The sequence below is a fragment of the Pseudophryne corroboree genome, chromosome 12 (assembly GCF_028390025.1).
Source record: "Pseudophryne corroboree isolate aPseCor3 chromosome 12, aPseCor3.hap2, whole genome shotgun sequence".
Classification (NCBI taxonomy): Eukaryota; Metazoa; Chordata; class Amphibia; order Anura; family Myobatrachidae; genus Pseudophryne; species Pseudophryne corroboree.
In genome coordinates this window covers 105,748,685-105,767,413 of record NC_086455.1, presented here as the reverse complement: position 1 = coordinate 105,767,413, position 18,729 = coordinate 105,748,685, and the positions used below count along the sequence as shown (strand labels likewise).

The following is an 18,729-nucleotide window of genomic DNA, read 5'->3' as shown; positions in this document are numbered from 1 at the left end:
AAATAGAGGTAGACCCCTGCCTTCACAGCATAGCTGCGTATGCATGCAGTCCGGTGCCATGTTTCCTATCGCGGGAAAAACAGGTGATGTCATTGGGCCGCCATGAACACAGCTATGACGTGCCTGTGTGTCTTTCTCACCCCCCATCGCTGCGTCATCACCCCTAGATGCCAGTTGACTGTCAATTATGACATGATCGCATCCTTCTGGGATGCGATTGGATTGCATCATGCTAGTCCACACATTGCGGCCGCTGTGCATGCGCTGGCGGCAAAATCACAGCATTCGGAGCAATTGTAGCCATAGCGATCAGCTCTGAATAAGGCCCTTATTACACTGTTTTCTTATCTAATATGAACTAAATATTTGTTTTTTTAATCTGAGCTAAGCAAACAGAGGCTCTGCAGATGTTCTTGGCCATTAACAGTCAGCATGCTATGCCAGCTTAGCTACTGCTATCAGGCATGTTCCTCGAAAGCAACCACATAGGCTTGTGGCTGTCACTCACCGGGTGGAACGGCCTCACAGTGCGAAGTAGGCGGAGCCAGTTTCCCGGGTGACAGGAGTCGGCTGACTTGCTGGGAAGTTTGTACTTTCTTTGTTGCTATGCGATAAACTTTGTGTCCGAAAAGGCTCCGGCCGTTGCTAGGAAACGAGAGGACTTGCACCGGACAGGACACCGGACCCGACGATAGCAGGAGCCGGATATCTGGGTGCCAGTATGTTACTATAATATTGCTTTACTCGCATTCTCAGTTTGTTTTCTGTACGATTATTACGCTATTGTTTATGCAAAAGAGATCGTGTGTTTGATTGCAGGAGGAGAATGTGCCATATTAAACGTTCATTTTTGTTTATAATGACATAACATTTGTTTACAATACTTTATAGAATGCATAGACATGGGTGTCAGGTATGACATAGCTGCCAATAGCTTATTGTTTGTAGGGACAGATAGTCTAAAATTTTCCCACGGATTTTCACTGTTTATACTGGATGCAGTGTTGCAGGGGGAGCAGGTAGTCCAGAATACATACATACATAACTACATACATACATACATAACTAACTACATACATACATACATACATACATACATACATACATACATATATAAAAGTTTGTTGTGCTGATTATCTCTTTTACATCAAATGTATTTAAAGACATTCAGTTATATTAAAATTTAATTGCAAGCCAACTTTATCATACTTTGCTGGAAACTCCTTCATTTTATATTTATGCTTGAATTTATTTGTTCTTCATGATGTTTTGGATTTCTAATATTACCCATGTGCAGGGGCGTAACCAGGGTTTTGTGTGCCCCATAGCGACATATTGAAAGGGGGCCTGTCCCAATGCTTCTTGAGATACTGTAGTGTCCTAGTCAATATTATGTACCATAGTAAATTAAATGCTCTAGTTCATTTTATGTACCATAGTAGTGCCCTAGTCAATATTATGCCCAGGGCCAGTGGAAGGTTGCTCTATACCCGTCCCTAGGCAACAGGGCCGGTGCCACCATTAGGCAGCTTTAGGCAGCTGCCTATGGGCGGCAGCACTTGAAAGGCGGCGCTGAGTGCAGCAAAAAAAAAAAAAAGGAAGTGACTGCTCTGCGCTCGCGGCTCGCCATTTGGGATGTCAGGCAACCGCTTCCGCTACCCCCTAACCCGGTGTCAGAAAAACTATTCCCACATCCGCCTCTTGTGTCACTCACTTCCCCCCACCGTCCCGACCTGATGACCATGTATCAGATGATCTGCTCCCGGCGCCGGGTCCACAAACCAGCTAAGGAGGCAACAAATCTGCTGGAGCCCGTGGAGGAGGCGGAGGGCGGGACTTTCACCCGACGAGGAGAGGGCTTGTCTTTAACTGACAGTTCGGGGAAAGTCGTGGTTGTCTTCACCGGGAGCTCGGGCTGTCCCCCGCCCCGCCTCCCGCCTCTGCCTCCGCACACCTCGCAACTCATCCACATCCTGCCGAGAGGTGAGTAGCAGCGCGGGGACGTGCAGGCACCGCGCCATACATTGTTTCCTGCCAGCGTCCAGCATCTGCACTCCCTGCCCTACACCTGTGTGATCCGTGCAGCCAACATTGAGCCACATCCTCCTACATCATGACCGCCGTGTGAGACGCTTAGGTTAGGTGTAGGTTGTGGGGGGAGGGTTAGGGTTAGGCACACCTGGGGAGGGTTAGGCTGGGGGGGAAGGAGGGCTATGTTTACGCTGCAGGAATGGGGTGGTTAGTGTTAGGTACCAACGGGGAGGGTTAGGATTAAGCTGGGGGAAAGGTGTGTTAGGGTTTGGGGGGGTGGGGGTTAGGGATCAGGGTTAGCTTACTTAATTAGTAAGTGTCAGGATTTTACAATCAGCCTGGCACTGTTTTGGATGTTGATTGGCCCCGGTGCCCTGAGTGCGGAGGATAGTATATAGGATGTGACAAAGGGGTTAGGCACCCCGAAACGTTGGACTATGTGATGTCAATTTTTTTAACCGCACTTTGCTCTTTTTAAACGACTCCGAGTGCCGCAGTATCAATTCTATATACTATCCTCCACACTGAGGGCACCGGGGCCAATCAACATCCAAAACGGAGTGCCAGGCTGATTGTAAAATCCTGACACTTACTAATTAAGTAAGCTAACCCTGATCCCTAACCCCCACCCCCCCCAAACCCTAACACGCCTTTCCTGCAGCCTGACCCTAATTGTCCCCCCTCCACAGAATTTAGAAAGCATATAAACGTGTATTCATAGCATTCAAATAACAGGTGCAGACATAGTTACAGACATATATATATATATATATATATATATATATATATATATATATTACAGTGCCTGAAGTGGACCGGTATACAACGGTATGGTATACCGGCACTTCTTCGAGCACTGTCCCCCGATGGTCCGCCACCGCATCAAGCTGACATCAGCGCTACTATTTAAAATCTGCCGCAGACCAGCAGCCAATCAGTAGCAGCAGCTCCTGATTGGCACCTGTCCCTGAGCCCTGACAAGTGCGGCTTCAAGGTTCGGCTCCCACATGCAGCATGATTACGCCAAGGCTCCGACTCCTGCCCCCCTGACAGCTCCGCTGCCCAGCTCTGGCTTTCTCCTGATAACAACTCGGGTGGCCGGCTCCCGCTCCACAGCACAGAGGCCCGGCTCCAGCTCCCGTATGCTGATACCCCCAGCTACCCGGCAACTGGTGAGCAGAGGGAAACTGATGGAGGAGAGTGTCATGGTGGGGACAGTGTGTGTTTGTGTGTAAATATGGCTGTGTGTGTAAATATATATATGCATGTGTGTGTAGATATGTGGCTATGTGTGTGGCATAATGTGAATTTCGGCTCATTCCATGTGGCATAATGTGAATTTCAGCTTATTCCGTGTGCTCTAATGTGAATTTTGGCTCATACCGTGTGCTCTAATGTTAATTTTGGCTCATACCATGTGCTATAATGTGATTTTCGGCTCATGCTGTGTGGTATAATGTGAATTTTGGCTCATACTGTGTGCTATAGTGTGAATTTCGGCTCATACCATGTGCTATAGTGTGATTTTCGGCTCATACTGTGTGCTATAATGTGAATTTCGGCTCATACCGTGTGCTATAATGTGAATTTCGCCTCATTCCATGTGGTATAACGTGAATTTCGGCTCATTCTGTGTGCTATAACGTGAATTTCGGCTCATACCGTGTGCTATAATGTCAATTTCGGCTCATACCATGTGCTATAATGTGAATTTCGCCTCATACCGTGTGCTATAATGTGATTTTTGGCTCAAACTGTGTGGTATAATGTGAAAGGGGCACCAGTACTAGAAAGTATAAGGGGTCCTACTGTTGTGGTGCAAAATGTGTATAAGGGGTGGTAAACTACACTGATGGCATGCCCCCTATGGAGTGGCCACGCACCCTTTTTCGGAGCAGCGCGCACATAATTACAACCATAAAATTTCTCTAACGTCCTAAGTGGATGCTGGGAACTCCGTAAGGACCATGGGGAATAGCGGCTCCGCAGGAGACTGGGCACATCTAAAGAAAGCTTTAGGACTATCTGGTGTGCACTGGCTCCTCCCCCTATGACCCTCCTCCAAGCCTCAGTTAGATCTCTGTGCCCGAACGAGAAGGGTGCACACTAGGGGCTCTCCTGAGCTTCTTAGTGAAAGTTTTAGTTTAGGTTTTTTATTTTCAGTGAGACCTGCTGGCAACAGGCTCACTGCATCGAGGGACTAAGGGGAGAAGAAGCGAACTCACCTGCGTGCAGAGTGGATTGGGCTTCTTAGGCTACTGGACATTAGCTCCAGAGGGACGATCACAGGCCCAGCTTGGATGGGTCCCAGAGCCGCGCCGCCGGCCCCCTTACAGAGCCAGAAGGCAGAAGAGGTCCGGAAAATCGGCGGCAGAAGACGTCCTGTCTTCAACAAGGTAGCGCACAGCACTGCAGCTGTGCGCCATTGCTCTCAGCACACTTCACACTTCGGTCACTGAGGGTGCAGGGCGCTGGGGGGGGGCGCCCTGAGACGCAATAAAAACACCTTGGATGGCAAAAAAATGCATCACATATAGCTCCTGGGCTATATGGATGCATTTAACCCCTGCCAGAATACATAGAAAAACGGGAGATAAGGCCGCCGATAAGGGGGCGGAGCCTATCTCCTCAGCACACTGGCGCCATTTTCCCTCACAGCTCCGTTGGAGGGAAGCTCCCTGGCTCTCCCCTGCAGTCACTACACTACAGAAAGGGTTAAAAAAGAGAGGGGGGCACTAATTAGGCGCAGTATTAACTATACAGCAGCTATAAGGGGAAAAACACTTATATAAGGTTATCCCTGTATATATATAGCGCTCTGGTGTGTGCTGGCAAACTCTCCCTCTGTCTCCCCAAAGGGCTAGTGGGGTCCTGTCCTCTATCAGAGCATTCCCTGTGTGTGTGCTGTATGTCAGTACTTTTGTGTCGACATGTATGAGGAGAAAAATGATGTGGAGACGGAGCAGATTGCCTGTAATAGTGATGTCACCCCCTAGGGGGTCGACACCTGAGTGGATGAACTGTTGGAAGGAATTACGTGACAGTGTCAGCTCTGTATAAAAGACAGTGGTTGACATGAGACAGCCGGCTACTCAGCTTGTGCCTGTCCAGACGTCTCATAGGCCGTCAGGGGCTCTAAAGCGCCCGTTACCTCAGATGGCAGATATAGACGCCGACACGGATACTGACTCCAGTGTCGACGGTGAAGAGACGAATGTGACTTCCAGTAGGGCCACACGTTACATGATTGAGGCAATGAAAAATGTTTTACACATTTCTGATAATACGAGTACCACCAAAAAAGGGGTATTATGTTCGGTGAGGAAAAACTACCTGTAGTTTTCCTGAATCTGAGAAATTAAATGAGGTGTGTGATGATGCGTGGGTTTCCCCCGATAACAACTGATAATTTCTAAAATGTTATTGGCATTATATCCTTTCCCGCCAGAGGTTAGGGTGCGTTGGGAAACACCCCCTAGGGTGGATAAAGCGCTCACACGCTTGTAAGGGCTCTGCCTTCGCCTGAGATGGCCGCCCTTAAGGATCCTGCTGATAGAAAGCAGGAGGGTATCCTAAAAGGTATTTACACACATACTGGTGTTATACTGCGACCAGCAATCGCCTCAGCCTGGATGTGCAGTGCTGGGTTGGCGTGGTCGGATTCCCTGACTGAAAATATTGATACCCTAGATAGGGACAGTATATTTTTGCCTATAGAGCATTTAAAAGATGCATTTCTATATATGCGTGATGCACAGCGGAATATTTGCCGACTGGCATCAAGTCTAAGCGCGTTGTCCATTTCTACCAGTAGAGGGTTATGGACACGTCAGTGGTCAGGTGATGCGTATTCCAAACGGCATTTGGAAGTATTGCTTTATTAAGGGGAGGAGTTATTTGGGGTCGGTCTTTCAGACCTGGTGGCCACGGCAACAGCTGGGAATTCCACGTTTGTACCCCAGGTCGCCTCTCAACATGAGAAGACACCGTATTATCAGGCGCAGTCTTTTCGTGGACAAGCGGGCAAAAGGTTCCTCATTTCTGCCCCGTGACAGAGGGAGAGGAAAAAGGCTGCAGAAATCAGCCAGTTCCCAGGAACAGAAACCCTCTCCCGCCTCTGCCAAGCCCTCAGTATACGCTGGGGCTTTACAAGCAGAATCAGGCACGGTGGGGGGCCCGTCTCAATGAATTTCAGCGCGCAGTGGGCTCACTCGCAAGTAGACCCCTGGATCCTTCAGGTGATATCTCAGGGGTACAAATTAGAATTCGAGACGTCTCCCCCTCGCCGTTTCCTAAAGTCGGCTTTACCGATGTCTCCTTCTGACAGGGAGACAGTTTTGGAAGCCATTCACAAGCTGTATTCCCAGCAGGTGATAATCAAGATACCCCTCCTGCAACAGGGAACGGGGTATTATTCCACACTGTTGTGGTACCGAAGCCGGACGGCTCGGTGAGACCGATTCTAAATCTAAAATCTTTGAACACTTACATACAGAGGTTCAAATTCAAGATTGAGTCACTCAGAGCAGTGATTGCGAACCTGGAAGAAGGGGACTACATGATGTCTCGGGACATCAAGGATGCTTACCTTCTTGTCAAAATTTACCCTTCTCACCAAGGGTACCTCAGGTTTATGGTACAGAACTGTCACTATCAGTTCAGACGCTGCCGTATGGATGGTCCACGGCACCCCGGGTCTTTACCAAGGTAATGGCCGAAATGATGATATTCCTTCGAAGGAAGTGAATTTTAGTTATCCCTTACTTGGACAATTCCCTGATAAGGGTAAGATCTAGGGAACAGTTGGAGGTCGGTGTAGCACTATCTCAGGTAGTGTTGCGGCAGCACGATTGGATTCTCAATATTCCAAAATCGCACCTGGTTCCGACGACGTGTCTTCTGTTCCTAGGGATGATCCTGGACACAGTCCAGAAAAAGGTGTTTCTCCCGGAGGAGAAAGCCAGGGAGTTATCCGAGCTAGTCAGGAACCTCCTAAAACCGAGCCAAGTCTCAGTGCATCAATGCACAAGGGTTCTGGGTAAAATGGTGGCTTCCTACGAAGCAATCCCATTCGGCAGATTCCACGCAAGAACTTTCCAGTGGGACCTGCTGGACAAATGGTCCGGGTCGCATCTTCAGATGCATCAGCGGATAACCCTGTCACCAAGGACAAGGGTGTCCCTCCTGTGGTGGTTGCAGAGTGCTCATCTTCTAGAGGGCCGCAGATTAGGCATTCAGGACTGGGTCCTGGTGACCACGGATGCCAGCCTGCGAGGCTGGGGAGCAGTCACACAGGGAAGGAATATCCAGGGCTTATGGTCAAGCCTGGAGACATCACTTCACATAAATATCCTGAAGCTAAGGGACATTTACAATGCTCTAAGCTTAGCAAGACCTCTGCTTCAAGGTCAGCCGGTGTTGATCCAGTCGGACAACATCACGGCAGTCACCCACGTAAACAGACAGGGTGGCACAAGAAGCAGGAGGGCAATGGCAGAAGCTGCAAGGATTCTTCGCTGGGCGGAAAATCATGTGATAGCACTGTCAGCAGTATTCATTCCGGGAGTGGACAACTGGGAAGCAGACTTCCTCAGCACGACCTCCACCCGGGAGAGTGGGGACTTCACCCAGAAGTCTTCCACATGATTAAAAACTCGACAGGTATTGCGACAGGTCCAGGGACCCTCAGGCAATAAGCTGTAGACGCTCTGGTAACACCGTGGGTGTACCAGTCATGGTATGTGTTCCCTCCTCTGCCTCTCATACCCAAGGTACTGAGATTGATAAGATGGAGAGGAGTAAGCACTATATTCGTGGTTCCGGATTGGCCAAGAAGGACTTGGTAACCGGAACTTCAAGAGATGCTCACGGAGGATCCGTGGCCTCTACCTCTAAGAAGGGACCTGCTCCACCAAGGACCCTGTCTGTTCCAAGACTTACCGCGGCTGCGTTTGACGGCATGGCGGTTGAACGCCGGATCCTGAAGGAAAAAAGGCATTCCGGATGAAGTCATCCCTATCCTGATCAAAGCCAGGAAGGATGTAACCGCAAAAACATTATCACCGCAATTGGCGAAAATATGTTGCGTGGTGCGAGGCCAGTAAGGCCCGACGGAGGAAATTCAACTGGGTCGATTCCTACATTTCCTGAAAACAGGAGTGTCTATGGGCCTGAAATTGGGGTCCATTAAGGTTCAAATTTCGGCCCTGTAAATTTTCTTCCAAAAAGAACTAGCTTCAGTCCCTGAAGTTCAGACGTTTGTAAAAGGGGTACTGCATATACAGCCTCCTTTTGTGCCTCCAGTGGCACTTTGGGATCTCAATGTAGTTTTGGGTTCCAAAAGTCACATTGGTTTGAACCACTTAAATCTGTGGAGTTAAAATATCTCACATGAAAAGTGGTCATGCTGTTGGCCCTGGCCTGGGCCAGGCGCGTGTCAGAATTGGCGGCTTTATCCTAAAAAAGCCCTTATCTGATTTTCCATTCGGACAGGGCGGAATTGAGGACTCGTCCTCAGTTTCTCCCCAAGGTGGTTTCAGCGTTTTCACCTGAACCAACCTATTTGTGGTGCCTGCGGCTACTAGGGACTTGGAGGCCTCCAAGTTGCTAGACGTTGTCAGTGCCCTGAAAATATATGTTTCCAGGACGGCTGGAGTCAGGAAATCTGACTCGCTGTTTATCCTGTATGCACCCAACAAGCTGGGTGCTCCTGCTTCTAAGCAGACTATTGCTCGTTGGATTTGTAGTACAATTCAGCTTGCACATTCTGTGGCAGGCCTGCCACAGCCAAAAATCTGTAAATGCCCACTCCACAAGGAAGGTGGGCTCATCTTGGGCGGCTGCCCGAGGGGTCTCGGCTTTACAACTTTGCCGAGCAGCTACTTGGTCAGGAGCAAATACGTTTGTAAAATTCTACAAAATTGATATCCTGGCTGAGGAGGACCTGGAGTTCTCTCATTTGGTGCTGCAGAGTCATCCGCACTCTCCCGCCCGTTTGGGAGCTTTGGTATAATCCCCATGGTCCTTACGGAGTCCCCAGCATCCACTTAGGACGTTAGAGAAAATAAGAATTTACTTACCGATAATTCTATTTCTCATAGTCCTTAGTGGATGCTGGGCGCCCATCCCAAGTGCGGATTGTCTGCAATACTTGTACATAGTTATTGTTACAAAAATCGGGTTATTATTGTTGTGAGCCATCTTTCAGAGGCTCCTCTGTTATCATGCTGTTAACTGGGTTCAGATCACAGGTTATACGGTGTGATTGGTGTGGCTGGTATGAGTCTTACCCGGGATTCAAAATCCTTCCTTATTGTGTACGCTCGTCCGGGCACAGTATCCTAACTGAGGCTTGGAGGAGGGTCATAGGGGGAGGAGCCAGTGCACACCAGATAGTCCTAAAGCTTTCTTTAGATGTGCCCAGTCTCCTGCGGAGCCGCTATTCCCCATGGTCCTTACGGAGTCCCCAGCATCCACTACGGACTATGAGAAATAGAATTATCGGTAAGTAAATTCTTATTTTCCACTTCGACCACTGTGTGTATGTGTGTGTGTGTATATATATATATATATATATATATACACACACACACACACACACACACACACACACACACACACACACACACACACACACACACACACACACGTTTTAAATGTATCCATGCTTGGCCACAGGTGACTTAATTAGCACCCTAGTCAATTTGATTTACCCATCTGTGCTGAGCCATGGATATACCTAAAACCTGGACCGTTGGGGTTCCTTGAAGACCGCGTTTGGGAACCTGTGCCTTAACCCAAACTGCTAAAACAACCCTAATATCCTATCCCTAAATTTTACCTGAGGGCTCTGTATTTTGGCAGGGGGGTTGGGGGGGCGCTGACTATTTGCCTAGGGTGCTGAGAAACCTTGCACCGGCCCTGCTAGGTAATGCTTCAGCCTAGCACCCGCTAACCTGCAAATCCTACCACCACCACCTCCCAGAGGGGAGATGCAGGTGACTACTAGGTGGGCTGGAGTGAATTGCATCATTATACATATACAGAGAAAAGGGACAACACTCAAAGGGGTGCAGGGCAGCCATCAGGGGGGGACTGTGGGGACTAGTGTCCCGGGCCCTTACAGTGAGGGGGGCCAACTCCTGGCTCCTACCGCCAATACCTATAGAGCTGTACCAGTCTGTGAATCAACAACAGGCTTATGCGCATGGAGGACTTCTTAAAACAAGTATTATCTGCGCATCAGCTCTCTTTAAACCATTCCTGCATGTTCGCAACACTCCACCTATATGTAACGTCCCAATGTATGACATCACATAGGGGTGGAGCAGTGTGGTAGAATCCCTTTTTTTGGGAGGAAGGTGCCCTGTCTATTTTGTCAGCCCCGGGCCTCACAATTTCTGATGGCAGCCCTGAGGAAGGGGGTACCCATTTACCTGAGATAGTGCTACGGCCGCGAAATACAGGTGTTTTTTGCGTTTTTCTTTATCACCCCTATCCAATTAGGTCTTGCGAAAATCACCATTTTTTTCGTGTACAAAGCATAATCTCCAAAAAGTGCTGGCATTAAGGATAAGCTTCAGTTTAGCGGGGATAATTGGACAGCCCCCGGCTAACCAATTAGCTGCAATAAATTGCGGCGGCTAATTGGATACCCCCCAAGGACTTTTAAAGTAAAAAAGTATATTGTAAACAAAGTCACAAAATTTCACTTGGTATCCTTGAGTGACAACAATTCTTTCTGCCTATGTATGGACGCTAACTGGCATGTTAGGAATTGTATTGAATGCAGGGAATATATATATACGCACAAACGCAGTACGCACAAAGTCGCCAAAGCAGTGTAATAGCGTAAAATATTACTCAGATTCCTGATCTTCACTGCTGCCCGGCAAGAGAGTGTTAATAAACACACATGAAAATTCACATTTTTACATGACAAACTTAGAAAATATCATCGTATCCCATCCATTAAAATGTGGAATATGATAAATCTGCCCCAGTGGGATGTAATTACATTAAATGTTACATAGTGTAATGTCACCCCATGAACTTCCTGCAGCAGGTCTATGCAGAAATATTACTAGTAAGTCTGCTAATTAGATTTTGGAAGGTGTCTATAAAGGTATATTAAAAAATAATGTAAGCTGTCTTGGAATGGATGTGAAAATATAATGGGAGTCATATTTTCTTTACATTTAATTAAAGAACGCTTGATAAATGGAAAAGACATCCTGAAATGTTGTTCTTAAAAAGATAAAAACCTAATGGTATTCTTTTGCGTCAAATCGTACCTGTCTTTACAGTTTTGTATTATACACACACTCACATATATACAGAGCATCCGGAAAGTATTCACAGTGCTTCACTTTTTCCACATTTTGTTATGTTACAGCCTTATTCCAAAATGGAATAAATTCATTTTTTCCCTCAAAATTCTACACACAATACCCCATAATGACAACGTGAGAAAAGGTTTTTGAGATTTTTGCAGATTTATTAAAAATAAAAAACTAAGAAATCACATGTACATAAGTATTCACAACCTTTGCCATGAAGCTCAAAATTGAGCTCAGGTGCATCCTGTTTCCACTGATCATCCTTGAGATGTTCCTACAGCTTATTTGGAGTCCACCTGTGGTAAATGCAATTGATTGGACATGATTTGGATGGCACACACCTGTCTATATAAGGTCCAAAACTTGTATGAGCACAAACCAAGCTTGAGATCAAAGGAATTGTCTGTAGACCTCCGAGACAGGATTGTCTCGAGGCACAAATCTGGGGAAGGGTACAGAAAAAATATCTTCTGCTTTGAAGGTTCCAATTAGCACAGTTGCCTCCATCAACCGGAAATGGAAGAAGTTCGGAATCACCAGGACTCTTCCTAGAGCTGGCCGGCCGTCTAAAATGAGCGATCGGGGGAAATGGCCTTAGTCAGGGAGGTGACCAAGAACCCGATGGTAACTCTGTCAGAGCTACAGCATTACTATATGGAGAGAGGAGAACCTTAAAGAAGGACAACCGTCTCTGCAGCAATCCACCAATCAGGCCTGTATGTTAGAGTGGCCAGAGGGAAGCCACTCCTTAGTAAAAAGCACATGGCAGCCCACCTGGAGTTTGCCAAAATGCACCTGAAGGACTCTCAGACCATGAGAAACAAAATTCTCTGGTCTGATGAGACAAAGATTGAACTCTTTGGCATGAGTGCCAGGCGTCATGTTTGGAGGAAACCAGGCAAAACTCATCACCAGGCCAATACCATCCCTGCAGTGAAGCATGGTGGTAGCAGCATCATGCTGTGGGGATGATTTTCAGCGTCAACTGGGAGATTAGTCAGGATAGAGGGAAAGATGAATGCAGCAATGTACAGAGACATCCTGGATGTAAACCTGCTCTAGAGCGCTCTTGACCTCAGACTGGGGCGACGGATCATCTTTCAGCGGGACATCGACCCTAAGCACCCAGCCAAGATATCAAAGGAGTGGCTTCAGGACAACTCTATAAATGTCCTTGAGTGGCCCAGCCAGAGCCCAGACTTGAATCTGATTGAACATCTCTGGAGAGATCTGAAAATGGCTGTGCACCGATACTTCCCATACAACGTGATGGAGCTTGAGAGGTGCTGCAAAGAGGAATGGGCGAAACTGCCCAAAGATAGGCGTGCCAAGCTTGTGGCATCATATTCAAAAAGACTTGAGGCTGTAATTGCTGCCATAGGTGCATCAACAGAGTATTGGCTGTGAATACTTATGTACATGTGATTTCTTAGTTTTTTATTTTTAATAAATTTGCAAAAATCTCAAAAAAAACTTTTTCACGTTGTCATTATGAGGTATTGTGTGTAGAATTTTGAGGGGGAAAAATAATGTATTCCATTTAAGGCTGTAACATAACAAAATGTGGAAAAAGTGAAGCACTGTGAATACTTTCCGGACGCACTGTATGCTGTCTGTCTGTCTGTCTATCTATCTATCTATCTATCTATCTATCTATCTATCTATCTATCTATCTATCTATCTATCTATCTATCTATCCATCCAGGGGTGGTATAACATAGGAGGGGGCCTGTGTGCAGGCTCCTTGTGGGGCTCCTCCTCTCTGGCAGCAGCGCTGTAGACTCTGGCAACTGGCTTTGTGCCAGGTATATTGCCTCCCAAACATCCCAATTATGTCAGAACCGTCTATTTTTATACAATGTTTTTTGAAAACATACTTGCACACTCATGCTCACTCTCACATGCATACACACACTTACAATAGAGTTTTTTACTAAAAACTTGGACTGCCTTATATTTCTGAGTTTAGGCACCAACTTGCACCTTCTGAAAGTGCGAGAAATATACCTTTTAAACATAGTTGCCAAGTCCCAATTAGGATGAGACTTTAAGTGTTATGTGAGAGCAGGTATTTCTCACTGAGAAGCACTCACTTCTAAGCAAAGGCAGGGATGCGCTACGATGATGCAAATTACGTCATCATACCTCCCAACTTCTGTGACAGTCGTGGAGGGACACAAAATTGGTGGCGTGGCCTCTCGATAAGGGGGCATTGCGTCGCCGCCATTGCAAGCCATGCCTGCTTTTTCTGTCACTATGTGGGCATGGACAGCCATTCCCCCTGTGACAGCCACGCCCCCTGTCCCTCTCTGTCGGGAAATAGACGTCGAGCGCATGCGCACAGCATCTATTCTTCGCTGCTCTGCTCAGAGCAGAGAGTGACTGGGGGAATCTCCCAACTGCACCCCCCCCCCCCCCCACCGCGGGAAACTGCGACTCGCGGGTGGGACAGCGGGACAGACCGTGAAAAACAGGACTGTCCCGCCAAAATTGGGACAGTTGGAACATATGCGTCATTACGCTTAGAACACCACAATAAACGCTGAGTGAGCAGTGTAATGATGTAGTTACCATTATCATAGCCTTTGCCCCGCCCACTTTGTGTGCAAAGTCGTCATTACATAACATCTACCTTCTCTTTCTCTGACGTCCTAGTGGATGCTGGGAACTCCGTAAGGACCATGGGAATAGCGGGCTCCGAAGGAAGCTGGGCACTCTAGAAAGATTTATGACTACCTGGTGTGCACTGGCTCCTCCCACTATGACCCTCCTCCAAGCCTCAGTTAGATTTTGTGCCCGGCCGAGGTTGGATGCACACTAGGGGCTCTCCTGAGCCTTTAGAAAGAAAGTATAGAAATTAGGTTTTTTATTTTCAGTGAGACCTGCTGGCAACAGGCTCACTGCAGCGAGGGACTAAGGGGAGAAGAAGCGAACCTGCCTGCTTGCAGCCAGCTTGGGCTTCTTAGGCTACTGGACACCATTAGCTCCAGAGGGATCGACCGCAGGCCCAGCCTTGGTGTTCGGTCCCGGAGCCGCGCCGCCGTCCCCCTTACAGAGCCAGAAGCAAGAAGAGGTCCGGAAAATCGGCGGCAGAAGACATCAGTCTTCACCAAGGTAGCGCACAGCACTGCAGCTGTGCGCCATTGCTCCTCACACACACTTCACACTCCGGTCACTGAGGGTGCAGGGCGCTGGGGGGGGGCGCCCTGAGAAGCAATAATAACACCTTGGCTGGCAAAAATACCACAATATATAGCCCCAGAGGCTATCTATGTGGAAAATACCCCTGCCAGAATATAGGAAAAAGCAGGAGAATAGTCCGCGGAAAAGGGGCGGAGCTATCTCCTTCAGCACACTGGCGCCATTTTCCCTCACAGCTCCGCTGGAAGGAAGCTCCCTGGCTCTCCCCTGCAGTCTACACTACAGAAAAGGGTAAAAAAGAGAGGGGGGGGCACTAACTTTAGGCGCAGTATACATTTATATAGAAAAAGCAGCTATAGGGGACATAACTCAGTTAGTCCCTGCATTATATAGCGCTCTGGTGTGTGCTGGCATACTCTCACTCTGTCCCCCCAAAGGGCTTTTGTGGGTCCTGTCCCCTGTTAGAGCATTCCCTGTGTGTGTGTGCGGTGTGTCGGTACGGCTGTGTCGACATGTTTGATGAGGATAATGATGTGGAGACGGAGCAGATGCCTTTAGAAGGGATGTCACCCCCTGCGGGGCAGACACCTGAGTGGATGAGCTTATGGAAAGAAATGAGTGCACGTATAGACTCCTTACATAAGAAATTTGACGACATGCCAAATGTGGGACAGCCGACTTCTCAGCTCGTGCCTGTCCAGGCGTCTCAAAGGTCATCAGGGGCTCTGAAACGCCCGCTACCTCAGATCTCAGGCGCAGATGTCGACACTGATACTGACACCAGTGTCGACGACGATGAGTCTAATCTGATGCCCACTAAGGCCATTCACTAGATGATTGAGGCAATGAAAGAGGTGTTACACATTTCTGATATAAATACAGGTACCACTAAAAAGGGTATTATGTTTGGGGAGAAAAAACTACCCGTAGTTTTTCCCCCATCAGATGAATTAAATGAAGTGTGTGAAGAAGCGTGGGCTTTCCCTGATAAAAAATTGGTAATTCCTAAGAAGGTACTAATGGCGTTCCCTTTCCCGCCAGAGGATAGGTCACGTTGGGAAACACCTCCTAGGGTGGATAAAGCGCTCACACGTTTGTCTAAAAAGGTGGCACTACCGTCTCCGGATACGGCCGCCCTCAAGGAACCTGCTGATAGAAAGCAGGAGGCGATCCTGAAGTCTGTATACACACACTCAGGCATTATACTTAGGCCAGCTATTGCATCAGCATGGATGTGCAGTGCTGCCGCTGCGTGGTCAGATAAACTGTCAGAAAATATTGACACACTAGACAGAGACACGATTCTGCTAACCATAGACCATATCAAAGACTCAGTCTTATATATGAGAGATGCACAGAGGGAAATCTGCCGGCTGGCATCTAAAGTAAGTGCATTGTCCATTTCTGCTAGGAGAGGCTTATGGACTCGCCAGTGGACAGGAGATGCAGATTCTAAAAGGCACATGGAAGTTTTGCCTTATAAGGGTGAGGAATTATTTGGGGATGGTCTCTCGGACCTAGTTTCCACAGCAACGTCTGGGAAGTCAGCATTTTTACCCCATGTCCCCTCACAGCCTAAGAAGGCGCCGTTTTATCAGGTTCAGTCCTTTCGGACCCAGAAAAACAAGCGTGGAAAAGGCGGGTCTTTTCTGTCCAGAGGCAGAGGTAGGGGAAAAAGGCTGCAACAAACAGCAGGTTCCCAGGAGCAAAAGTCCTCCCCCGCTTCTTCTTCCAAGTCCGCCGCATGACTGTGGGGCTCCACAGGCGGAGCCAGGTGCGGTGGGGGGCCGCCTCAAGAATTTCAGCGATCAGTGGGCTCGCTCACAGGTGGATCCCTGGATCCTTCAAATAGTATCTCAGGGGTACAAACTGGAATTCGAGGCGTCTCCACCCCACCGTTTCCTAAAGTCTGCCTTGCCGATTGCTCCCTCAGACAGGGAGGCGGTACTAGCGGCAATTCACAAGCTGTATTCCCAGCAGGTGATAATCAAGGTACCCCTACTTCAACAAGGCCGGGGTTACTACTCCACACTATTTGTGGTGCCGAAACCGGACGGTTCGGTGAGACCCATTTTAAATTTGAAATCCTTGAACACATACATAAAAAAATTCAAGTCCAAGATGGAATCGCTCAGGGCGGTTATTGCAAGCCTGGACGAGGGGGATTACATGGTATCCCTGGACATCAAGGATGCTTACTTGCATGTCCCCATTTACCTTCCTCACCAGGAGTACCTCAGATTTGTGGTACAGGATTGCCATTACCAATTCCAGACGCTGCCGTTTGGACAGTCCACGGCACCGAGGGTATTTACCAAGGTTATGGCGGAAATGATGATACTCCTTCGAAAAAAGGGAGTTTTAATTATCCCGTACTTGGACGATCTCCTAATAAAGGCGAGGTCCAAGGAACAGTTGTTGGTGGGAGTAGCACTATCTCAGGAAGTGCTGCACCAGCACGGCTGGATTCTGAAGCAGGTTCCATGCCAGAATCTTTCAGTGGGACCTGTTGGACAAATGGTCCGGATCGCATCTTCAGATGCATCGCTTAATAACCCTGTCTCCAAGAACCAGGGTGTCTCTACTGTGGTGGCTGCAGAGTGCCCATCTTCTAGAGGGCCGCAGGTTCGGCATACAGGACTGGGTCCTGGTGACCACGGATGCCAGCCTTCGAGGCTGGGGGGCAGTCACACGGGGAAGAAACTTCCAAGGACTATGGTCGAGTCAGGAGACTTCCCTTCACATAAATATTCTGGAACTAAGGGCCATTTACAATGCCCTAAGTCAAGCAAAATCCCTGCTCCTACACCAGCCGGTGCTGATCCAGTCAGACAACATCACGGCAGTCGCCCATGTAAATCGACAGGGCGGCACAAGAAGCAGGATGGCAATGGCAGAAGCCACAAGAATTCTCCGATGGGCGGAGAATCATGTACTAGCACTGTCAGCAGTGTTCATTCCGGGAGTGGACAACTGGGAAGCAGACTTCCTCAGCAGACACGACCTCCACCCGGGAGAGTGGGGACTTCATCCAGAAGTCTTCCAGATGCTGGTAAACCGTTGGGAAAAACCACAGGTGGACATGATGGCGTCCCGCCTCAACAAAAAGTTAAAAAGATATTGCGCCAGGTCAAGGGACCCTCAGCCGATAGCTGTGGACGCTCTAGTGACACCGTGGGTGTACCAGTCGGTTTATGTGTTCCCTCCTCTGCCTCTCATACCAAAGGTATTGAGAATAATAAGAAAGCGAGGAGTAAACACAATTCTCGTGGTCCCGGATTGGCCAAGACGAGCGTGGTACCCGGAACTTCAAGAGATGATCTCAGAGGACCCGTGGCCTCTGCCGCTCAGACAAGACCTGCTACAGCAGGGGCCCTGTCTGTTCCAAGACTTACCGCGGCTGCGTTTGACGGCATGGCGGTTGAACGCCGGATCCTGAAGGAAAAGGGCATTCCGGAGGAAGTCATTCCTACGCTTATTAAAGCCAGGAAAGATGTTACGGCAAATCATTATCACCGCATATGGCGGAAATATGTTGCATGGTGTGAGGCCGAAAAGGCCCCAACAGAGGAATTTCAACTAGGTCGATTTCTGCATTTCCTGCAAGCAGGAGTGAATATGGGCCTAAAACTAGGCTCCATTAAAGTACAGATCTCGGCTCTGTCGATTTTCTTTCAAAAAGAACTAGCTTCAGTACCTGAAGTTCAGACATTTGTGAAAGGAGTGCTGCATATTCAGCCCCCGTTTGTGCCTCCTGTGGCACCTTGGGATCTCAACGTGGTGTTGAGTTTCTTAAAATCACATTGGTTTGAGCCACTAAAAACCGTGGATCTGAAATATCTCACGTGGAAAGTGGTCATGTTATTGGCCTTGGCTTCAGCCAGGCGAGTGTCAGAATTGGCGGCTTTATCATGTAAAAGCCCTTATCTGATTTTCCATATGGATAGGGCAGAATTGAGGACTCGTCCCCAGTTTCTCCCTAAGGTGGTGTCAGCGTTTCACCTGAACCAGCCTATTGTGGTGCCTGCGGCTACTAGGGACTTGGAGGACTCCAAGTTGCTAGACGTTGTCAGGGCCCTGAAAATATATGTTTCCAGGACGGCTGGAGTCAGAAAATCTGACTCGCTGTTTATCCTGTATGCACCCAACAAGCTGGGTGCTCCTGCTTCTAAGCAGACTATTGCTCGCTGGATTTGTAGTACAATTCAGCTTGCACATT

At 48.3% G+C, this 18,729-nt stretch overlaps 1 protein-coding gene across 1 annotated transcript in view; it reads left to right on the top strand.

Annotated features, from left to right (window-relative positions):
• The first annotated feature begins 553 nt into the window (after window positions 1-553).
• TTC6 (tetratricopeptide repeat domain 6) overlaps window positions 554-18,729 on the top strand; it is a 660,756-nt gene continuing 642,580 nt past the window's right edge. The window contains exon 1 of the mRNA XM_063947843.1: window positions 554-719. The gene's annotated coding sequence lies outside the window, so the exon portion shown is untranslated. The remainder of the gene's footprint in view (window positions 720-18,729) is intronic.